The 11074-nt window shown below is 37.9% G+C and overlaps 1 long non-coding RNA gene across 1 annotated transcript; it reads right to left on the bottom strand.

Annotated features, from left to right (window-relative positions):
* Positions 1-4431: 4431 nt before the first annotated feature.
* Positions 4432-7910, bottom strand: LOC139830927 (uncharacterized). The gene is made up of 3 exons (XR_011744448.1): positions 7564-7910; positions 5818-5877; positions 4432-4723 (listed from the first exon to the last, which is right to left on the bottom strand). It is a non-coding gene; the product is annotated as an uncharacterized lncRNA (long non-coding RNA).
* Between the last annotated feature and the right edge of the window lie 3164 nt (positions 7911-11074).

Raw genomic sequence — 11074 nt, 5'->3', positions numbered from 1 at the left:
ACTTTATGATGATTTCATGCATTTTCCGGAACTAACCTATAAACAAGATGCCACAGTACCAGTTCCTGTTTTCTGCTGTTTTTGGTTCCAGAAAGGTTGTTCGGGCAATATTCTCGGAATTGGACGAAATCAACGCCAAACCTCCTATTTTTCCCGGAAGGCTCCAGAACACCGAAGAAGAGTCGGAGAGGGGCCAGAGGGCCACCACACCCTAAGGCGGCACGGCCAAGCCTGGGCCCGCGCCGGCCTAGGGTGAGGCGCCCCCAGGTGCCCCCCTGCGCCGCCTCTTCGCCTATAAAATCCCTTTCGACCTAAAAACATGGTACCAATTGACGAAACTCCAGAAAGACTCCAGGGGTGCCGCCGCCATCGCGAAACTCCAATTCGGGGGACAGAAGTCTCTGTCCCGGCACCCTGCCGGGATGGGGAAGTGCCCCTGGAAGCCATCTCCATCAACGCCATCGCCTCCATCATGCTCCGTGAGTAGTTCCCCCATGGACTACGGGTTCTAGCAGTAGCTAGTCGGTATTCTCTCCTCCATGTACTTCAATACAATGGTCTCATGAGATGCCTTACATGATTGAGATTCATCTGATGTAATCGGTGTTGTGTTTGTTGGGATCCGATGGATGATACGTTATGATTAGTCTATCTATAAAGTTTGTGAAGTTATTGTTGCTGCAATCTTGTTATGCTTAATGCTTGTCACTAGGGCCCGAGTGGCATGATCTTAGATTTGAGCTCTATATTGTTGCTTAGATTGTATCTACAAGTTGTATGCACATGTCACTGTCCGGAACCAATGGCCCCGAAGTGACAGAAATCGGGACAACCGGAGGGGATGGTAGTGATGTGAGGGACACATGTTTTCACGGAGTGTTAATGCTTTGCTCCGGTACTCTATTAAAAGGAGTACCTTAATATCCAGTAGTTTCCCTTGAGGCCCGGCTGCCACCGGCTGGTAGGACAAAAGATGTTGTGCAAGTTTCTCATTGCGAGCACGTACGACTATAATTGGAAAACATGCCTACATGATTAATAATCTTGATGTTCTATCTTAATGCTTTGATTCCTATCAATTGCCCAACTGTAATTTGTTCACCCAACACTTGTCACTTATTGGAGAGTTACCACTAGTGTAGATCGCTGGGAACCCCGGTCCATCTCTCATCATTATATACTCGTTCTCTATGTCATTGGAAGTAGTATCAACTATTTTCCGGTGCTATCGCTCTCATATTGCTATTATCGCTTTGTGTTACTTTTACTACTGCTCTCATATTATCGTTACTTTCACATCACCCCTGTTGCTAGTGCTTTTCCAGGTGCAGCTGAATTGACAACTCAGTTGTTAAGGCTTATAAGTATTCTTTACCTCCCCTTGTGTCGAATCAATAAATTTGGGTTTTACTTCCCTCGAAGACTATCGCGATCCCCTATACTTGTGGGTCATCACCGTGTCTATGCATAGATGGTTGCACGAGTAGAACACAATTGTTTTGTGGGCGTTGATGCTTATGTTGTCTTTAGTTTGAGTACTTTGCATCTTTGTGGCATAGTGGGATGAAGCGGCTCGGGCTAACTTTACATGACCACGTTCATGAGATTTGCTCCACGCTCGACATGCAACTTGTATTGCATAAGTGGCTTTGCGGGTGTCTGTCTCTCCTACTATAGTGAAGATTCAATTTACTCTTCTATTGACAACACTAGTATCACCTTTGTGGTTCATGTTCGTAGGTAGATTAGATCTCACTCGAAAACCCTAAACCACGTAAAATATGCAAACCAAATTAGAGACGTCTAACTTGTTTTTGCAGGGTTTGGTGATGTGATATGGCCATAATGTGATGATGAATATGTATGAGATGATCATTATTGTATTGTGGCAACCGGCAGGAGCCTTATGGTTGTCTTTAAATTTCATGTTGAGTAGTATTTCAAAGTAGTTGTAATAGTTGCTACATGAGGTGAACAACCATGAAGACGGCGCCATGGACCTTGACGCTACGCCGACGATGATGGAGATCATGCCCGTTGATGATGGAGATCATGTCCGTGCTTTGGAGATGAAGATCGAAGGCGCAAAGACAAAAGGGCCATATCATATCACATATGAATTGCATGTGATGTTAATCCTTTATGCATCTTATTTTGCTTAGAACGCGATGGTAGCATTATAAGATGATCCCTCACATTAATATCAAGATAATAAAGTGTTCTCCCCTTGTATGCACCGTTGCAACAGTTCGTCGTTTCGAAGCATCTCGTGATGATCGGATGTGATAGATTCTACGTTCATAAACAACGGGTGTAAGCCATGTTTGCACACGCAGAATACTTGGGTTTGCTTGACGAGCCTAGCATGTACAGACATGGCCTCGGGACAACGGAAACCGAAAGGTAGAACACAAGTCATATGGATGATATGATCAACATGTTGATGTTCACCATTGAAGGTACATCATCTCACGTGATGATCGGTTTTGGTGTAGTGGATGTGGATCGTGTACCACTTAACAACTATGAGGGATGTTGTATTAAGTGGGAGTTCATTAGTAATTAGATTAAAACATGAACTAATTATCATAAACATAGTCTGAGTAGTATTTTGAATTAAATTTGTAGCATTGGCATCCGTTTTTCTACCATGCGCTAGTCTTGTAATTGAGATAGAAATACTGTTAAAATCTGACAAGAAACTTTACGGACTGGTACCGTATTGTTCAAGAATCAAGAATTGTTTAAGTCTATTGCAAACTTTTAGTAAACCTCACATTGTTGATTCAAAGAGCTATGATTTCAATTAGTACCTAAAGTTATCTTGTCTCCATGAAACTTGAAGTTCAAATCTGTTTGAAAAAGTAAGGAGCTGAAAATTTAGTTTTCAGAAATAAGCAAGGTATGAGATATATGTGATATCTAAGACCTTATTGCAAGATGATAGAATATAATCTAGTGAGACTACATAAACTCATAAGTTTTATGGGAATGTACGAAGGTTGAAGACGCCCGGCGTCCCAATCCTCCAACTAAGTTGGACACTAAAGATATTCGCATATCTATGAAATGATCGTCCTTAGTATGCACCGTTACTAAGACTCGTTGTTTCGAAGCATCTCGTGATGATCGGGTGTTATAGATTCTACGAGTGCATGCAACGGGTGCAAGTCAGATTTGCACATACGAATACTGAGGTTAAAATTTAAACGAGCCTAGCATGTACAAACATGGTCTCGGTAAGTCATCATGAAACAATGGATAAAATTATGAGTGAAATTGTTCATCATATTACAAGGTTACTAATAGTGAAATCCTGAACACTTGTCATATGATGATCAACTTCAAAGTAAGAACCTCAAGGTTATTGGTATTTGACCAACAAACCTAGAAGTTATTGAAGGTGAATTGTTTTCTGAGAATGAGGAAAGCTAAAAGAGAAACAACAAAAGATTTTTTGGCAGAAAGAAAGAAAAGACTAGAAAGTCTAGCTCAGGTGTATATAAATGATATACATGTTATGGATGTATTCCTCGTTTGGTCACACAATGAAATTCTTGGGTATTTGTACCATATTGGTTGGTATGAAGTGTCATACAAAACAACACAATACAAGAATACAATGGCCTAAGTGACTGACAAGGAATATGATAGGAATGCCGTCTGGAACAAAAATAAAGTGTTATTATGTTCATCGTTGGCATTTTATCTAGCCCTTAGAATTTATAATAAAGAACTTAATAATTGTTATTTTGCTCTGGTCAAATGAAAACAATAAGTTGTTCAAATTATGGCATTACTCCATGTACGATGGATAAGTTATTATAAATCTTAATGGTGAAACACACACACATAATACTGACGCTAAAATGCCATAAGGCAAATGATTCGAATTACACTTATTTGTGGAACCGCCTTTTAGGTCATGTTAGAAAGGAGCGCATGAAGGAACTCCATGCAAATGGATTTTTGGAGTCATTTGATTTTTGAATCATTTGGCGCTTGCAAATCTTTTCTAAAGAGAATGACTAAAATACCGTTCATAGGCCAAGAGTTGAACGGACAACTAACTTAGTGGAAACATACATGATGATGCATGAGGTTCACTGGGCATAGTTGTGTGCGGGAGATTCTTCTACTTCATGAAAACTTCCAACAATGAATTGAGTATATATGTGGATATATTCGATAAGGAAGAAGTTTGAAACATTTGAATGGATTCAAATAAATTTCAGCATGAAGTGGAAATCATCGTAATAGAAAAGTCAAATATCTATGATTGGATCATGGAGGAAATATTTGAATTACGAGTTTTAGCGAACATCTAAGAGAGTTATGAAATTGTTCTACAACTCACGTTTCTTGGAGTATCATAATGATGATGGAGTATCCGAGAGATGTATCCAAACCTTGTTGGATCAATGATGTAACGATCCGACCTGGTACGGGTTGAATCTCTGTGCTTATTTGTGCTAGTCCCTGGATCAATCGCTAGCACACACAGTTTAAGATGTAATACCAAGAAACAAAGGTCTTTACTACATCATGATCCAATAAGTACAAAGTAACATTACAAATTGCATAGCCCGAAGCTAGCATTATATCAGAGTTTACAACAAAAAAATATCAGCATGGAGTCCTTCGTCTTCATGTGCCACAGGCGAGCATGTCGAGTATAGACTCGTAACCCTAACCATCGAACCTCACTCGTTCATCAAAATATCTGCAACATAAAACGTTGCAGCCACGCAGGGTCAATACATTTGGAATTGTATTGGCAAATGTCACTATTTGGTGGATATATAAATGGCGCCTATCAACTACGTGCTCATTTGGCAGGTGGAGTTTAGCATCTTTTACGAAAAGCAATAGTTTCCCTATCTTTTATAAACAATTTTATTCTTTAAAAATCATCGTCTAGGAACATATTAGCATAACCCATGCCGTCGCAAGACAGTTAGCTTCATATGCTCCTAAACATCTAAGGACATGCTAGCATAGGCCCATGTAAACACAAGACAACCTAGCTCTGCATGCTCCTAACCCATTGTTTGTCCCATCAAGTTTTATTAAGAAATTGGAATGATGAGATCCTCCAAACAGTTCCAGACTCTAGTTGCTCATAATGTCCATAACCGGGGACACGGCTAAGTACTTAGTTTGACACTCCCGAGAGGCTGTACACATTCCCCACATGACCTAGTCTATTCTTCTTCCATGATGCGCAATTTGCTCAATGGACAGATATCGACTAGGACAAGACCTTTCAGAAGCAATACCTCAACCACAATGGACGCTCTCCGTCCTACCAACACCTACCACCCTCTGTACATTGGGTCGAGTTCTCGCAACCTACTCAATCTAGCCAGAGCCCATATAGCATGTGGTTGTACTGGAAGCTACTAAAACAGGAGAACCGGGCTAATCTCTTTGTTCCTGGGTGGCCAATCTCAAGTGTGATGCACACGGTGCTGCCATAGAAATGACCCCGGTGCAACCACTCAACATAAACCAAGCATTACCACTTCCACCCAGATGATTCATTATTTTAGGTTGTTTTATTACATAAAACCATACTTTCCTAATACTACATATCACATCATGAAATCCCAACCACACATCTACAATAGCAACGCTAAGCATACTACAGTACGGTGGCGACAAGGAATAAGGCATGGAATCATATGGATATCCTAGATAGGTTTATTGGTATTGCAATATTTTTTTTTTGAAACAACTCCTATACATACATAGCTACTGAAAATAACTACAAAGTGCATAGAAAAATAATAGGACAGAACGGTGTGTGACACTTGCCTTTTTGGTATCTGAAGAATTCTGCTCTTCTCTCAATCAAACGTGTATCTCTCCGTACAACTATACATAAAAGTAACAGAACATAAACACACATTCAAACAACAACAAAATCAAGCAAGGCAACCAATTAGAAAGATTTGTCATTCATTGTATTTTAGTTTTCATTAAATTTATGGTTAATTAGGAAATTGAAGGTATGGCAGGGTATGGCTTGCAAGATATGAACTTGAGACATTGAATGGATGAGTCAAACACTTGGAAAGGAAATCATTATCTAAGTCAAGTTCTCAGAAGGAAAATGATTGATAAGAACCTATGGTCAATGGTTGTTTGCTACTCAAGGATGGATAATTATAATGATGCTTGTGTTTTAGAAACTCTCACAAGCATCGCAAGTGCAATTCAAAATGCAACTTGACATAGTGCGAAAACACTTATCAAAGTAGCACAAATTCACACATAGACTTGGGTATGAACTAATGGTATATTTAATTATTTAAATGACTCACTTGTAATTTGAATAGCCCAAGCTTAATAAATATGATCGAATGGTATAAGATTGGATAGACATGAATGGTATTTAAGTTGTGGATCAAAGATTCTAAAGGATGTCAAGGTTTGAACACATGTGTAGAGTGTCTCCACAACATTTGCACACGGAAAATCTATAAATAAGATTTTTCACAATTTACTCAAATAACTCATGTGTAGTTTGAATATGGTGAACTACAAAATATAATTAGGATAGATATGATCTCGGACATGATGAAAATATCTAAAAGATTTTGGTAGATGGGTATGATCATATGGTTCACTTTGGTAAAAATGAATTATGAGTTTAAGCTTCAAACCAATGTTTACAAAAATAAATTATGATAATGGTTTCCATGGATATTGATGAGTAACACATATTCAAAAGAAAGGATATGATCAAGTAGGGTTTATGGATTGTGTCGTATGACACATAGAAGGATATGACTTCAAATCTAAAACCATGTGAAGTGAATACAATCAACCAAACTAAGCATGTGTGCTACTGGATGAAGAGTTTTAATATAATTCGTTTGCAAAAGGAATCATCTTAAAGGGATTTATAGAATTTAAGTTATGTCGAAACTACTCAAGTTCTCATATTTAGACTTGAATACTTGCAAATTGTTTTACAATTTTTAGGCACTGATGTTAATGGACAGGGGACATCAATAAGTTTCATTTGCAAGAGGAATCATTTGATTTAAATTTGTAGAATTTGAACCATGCAGAAAATACTCAAACTTACATATTTAAATTTGAATATTCGAGAACAGTTTAAAAGTCAAATTTTATTGCACCACTGTGTTCTCCTCTTTTTTGTGAGTTCAACGACATATTATTTGTTAGAATCCGAGTTTCCAAACATTAGTTATGAATTTTACAAGATTAAACATGTCGCGATTAAATTTTGATGATGTACGAAAAGTTGTCCGGAAAAGTTTATTGGATGGAAAATCTCTCTACAGGAAAGTCATAGAGAATTTAATTATAAACTCAATGCAAGAAGAATCATCTAAAACCAAGTTATGGATCATTTAATATGGAATTTTAAAGTTAGAGATGAGCTAGTACATTCACGATGATAACACGAACTGATTGATCGTACTGCGTGAACCGGTTAAGTGAATTAGTTTAACATGGACCACCAGATTTAGTCTAACAGCCTAGAATGAAACTGAATCTAATCTAATAAAGTGTATATACTGGCCTTACAGCGGTGGCAGCATTCGAGGATGTCGATCGCGCTGGTGGTGGTGTGCTCGGGCGGTGGACGACGACGACGTTCTGGTGGTTCTCCGGCACAGTCAAGGCGTGGACGTGAAGCAGCAGACGCTTTCCGTCACGTTCGAATTCTCGGCGTAGTTCAGCCAGGTTCCACGTGGTGGTTATGGGCGGCTGAAGGCGGCGGACGGTGTCGGAACTCCGGCGAACTCCGGTGGTGTTGGGTGGCATCTCCGGTGGTCTGCAGTCGAGGGGAAAGCGTCAAGACGAGGCGTCGAAGCAGGATGTGCATATTAGAAGAAATAGGAGGAGGCAGGAACTCTTGGAGGCCTCAGAATCGAGCTCCAATGGTGGCGGCGGCTTGGAACTCCGGCGAGCAAATTTGGCAGCCTGACGGCGCTAAAATTAGGGTTTTTTAGGGGCAAAATATAGAGGATATGTATTGTTATTTATAGGGCGATTATGCGTGGAAAAGGGGCACGAATTCGTTGCGATTTTCGTGGATTTTGGTTCACTATGGTTTCCGTACGCGAGATGGAACCCGGCCAGAGGTTGAAGATGCTTGATGGGTCCCACCGTCAGCAGAAAAAAAAAAGAAAGAACGAGAATAGAAGTGGAGCTGCTATTGCCTGGCCGGTCGGCCGCTCAGCTTTGCGCGTACGCGCGTGCGCGGTTCCGGCTTGGCCGGCCCGGCCGGTCGTTCTGTTTTCTTTTCCTTCTTAATTCTTCTCTGGTATCTTTTGTATAAATCGATTTAGGTCAGCAAAATAACTCACATAAACCTTGTAAAATTTATAATGTGCCAGTATGATTTTGGAACACAAAGGATTACTCTTTCAGTCCAAAATAAAAAAATACAGAGATATATTTTTATGCATTTGGCCTAATGACATATTAGGAAAACTGGAAACATACTTTGGATTTTATTAAATCGGGTAACTAAAATATGTCCCGAAAATGAAACCTTTCGTAGGTTTTATTTCAACATGGATTTTGATATTGAAGTCAAAATGTCTAAATTGACTTTATAAAATTAATTTTGGTCAAAACCAATTGACAAAAATGTTATTATGCATATAACACTTTATATGGCTACTTGGGCATTGATATTTCAAAATAAGGTTTGGATCTTTCGTCTCAAAATAAAATCTTATACGATTTCAAAACCATAAAATAAAAATAGGTTTGGTTTGAAAATACTTTGAAAACAATACTTTGTGAAAACTTATTTTGGAAAAAGGCTTTTAGATAAAACTCAAAAAGTTTTAATTCCATGTGAAATTTCAACAAAGACAAACAATTCAATCACTAAATTTATTTATTTTTACATTCCAAAATTTTGAAAATTTTGGGATGTTGCAAATGATGAGATAAAATATTGATGCCATTATATTTTTGTGGATTATGCTTTAGAGACTACCGATTTTACACTGAATAGAGCATCATCATGATCCGTTGAAATGACACCATACGAGTTATGGCATGGGTATGAACCCTAATAGTCCTTTCTTAAATTTTGGAATGCATAGCATAAAGTAAATAAGTTTACAACCAAAATCGGATGAATGTCTTTGTTGGTTATCCTACAGAATTGATTGGGAATTCTTTCCACTATGGAGACAAAGACAAAAGTGTTTGTCAATGTTTCTTACTTATTTCCAAGAAATTGTTTTTAGCGAAGTATTTGAGTGGGAGGACAATAGAACTTGATAAGGTTTATGAACCTGAGCATAATGATCAGAGTAGCGCAGCGTCGGAATTGGTTCCGGAAGCGGCCACGACGATCATGGCTCCCATGTCTACAAAATGTTATAGTCATGGAGATCGAAGTACTTATTGAACCTTGTAGGTATGGTTTACTTTGTGATCAAATAAATGATTTGTGAACAAAGGATTGTTTTTTGAACAATGATAAACCAACTACATACAAAGAAGTTATGATGGGCCCTGACTCCGTTAGAATGGCTATACGCCATGAAATCCAAGATAGATGAATACTTTTTAAATGGATCTATAAAATTGATGGACTTGGATGGAATATCCTTGAATAAGCTTGACTTGTCGAAAAGTTATTTACGACAAAGTTCAAATAGTTGACTACGATAAGATTAGATCTTCCGTAGCAATGCTTATAGTCGGATTATTCTAGTAATCGCTACATATTTCTTTCATGAGATATGATAGTAGGATGGCAAAATACATTACTTAACAGAAGTGTGTATTAAAGGTGTATACAAGATACAACCAATTGTTTTGCTAGTCCGTGGAATACTAGATAGGTATACGAACTTCAATTGGATAAAGTGAGTATCGCGGAGTTGGAATCTTCACCGGATGAAATAGTCAAAGAGTTTTGGATTTCATCAGAAACGATGAAGATGCTTGCTTTTGCAAGAAATTAAGTGGGAGCGCTGAGACATATTTATAATACTTTATGTAGATGACATATAGTTGATTATAAATGATGTAATTATATACTTGATTATAAAAGGTTTCATTGAGAATTAACTTCAATGAAAGAATATGGACAGAAACATATTTAGTGTCAAGATCTATGAAGATAGATTGAAACACATAATAAGTTTAAGTCAAAGTACATAGAATTGATATTGAAGTAGTTCAATATAGAAAAATTAAGAAGGTGTTCTTTTCATGTGAAGTTTTAACAAGACTTGAGTGTATCTGACACTCAATGACTAAAACCACATGAGTGATTATGGATCACAAATAATATGTACACAATCAAATGTCCTGTGCTCTAAAATGTTATGAGCATATACCAGAATGATTCATGTGATGATCATTGGACGACAGTAAGAATATCCTTGAAGTACTTTAGAAGAACCAAGGATATATATATAATTTTATATGGGGTAATGTCAAACAAATCGCTGTAAGGTGTTGCACCGATATTTGTTTGGTCACATATAAAAATGAAATTCAAATCTCAATTAGGCTAAGTATTGTTTAAAAGGTAACACAATGCTAGATTTAGAAGAGTTCTAAATATTGTGACGGATTCTACAAACATAGGCAAAGCATGACATTGTTTTGACAATGACTAAGGATGTTGAGTCGAGAAGTTCTTTGAGAACTTGGTGTAGTTCCGATAGTGTCAGAACTTTAAAGCTATATTGTATGTGACAATATTAGTGACATATTTCAGACCGCGGAATTAAGGTTCCACCAGAAGACCAAACATATTTAATGCCGACTCATTTGGAAAATGAGTGATGCGTTGAGACGCAAATGAATTGCAAAATACATACGTTTCTGAGCATGTCAGATCCGTTGACTAAAACTTCTCCCGTGAGAAAAACATGATAAAGCACCGGAAGGCCAAGGTGTTATATCTTTACATATGTAAACTAGATTATTGACTCTAGTGCAAGTGGGAGACTGTTGGATATATGCCCAAGAGGCAATAATAAAATGGTTATTATAATATATCTTTGTGTTTATGATAATGTTTACATACCATGCTATAATTGTATTAACCGAA

Source organism: Lolium perenne, chromosome 4 (assembly GCF_019359855.2).
Source record: "Lolium perenne isolate Kyuss_39 chromosome 4, Kyuss_2.0, whole genome shotgun sequence".
NCBI lineage: Eukaryota > Viridiplantae > Streptophyta > Magnoliopsida > Poales > Poaceae > Lolium > Lolium perenne.
The sequence above is the reverse complement of the archived record's forward strand: the minus strand, read 5'-3'. Positions and strand labels throughout refer to the sequence as shown.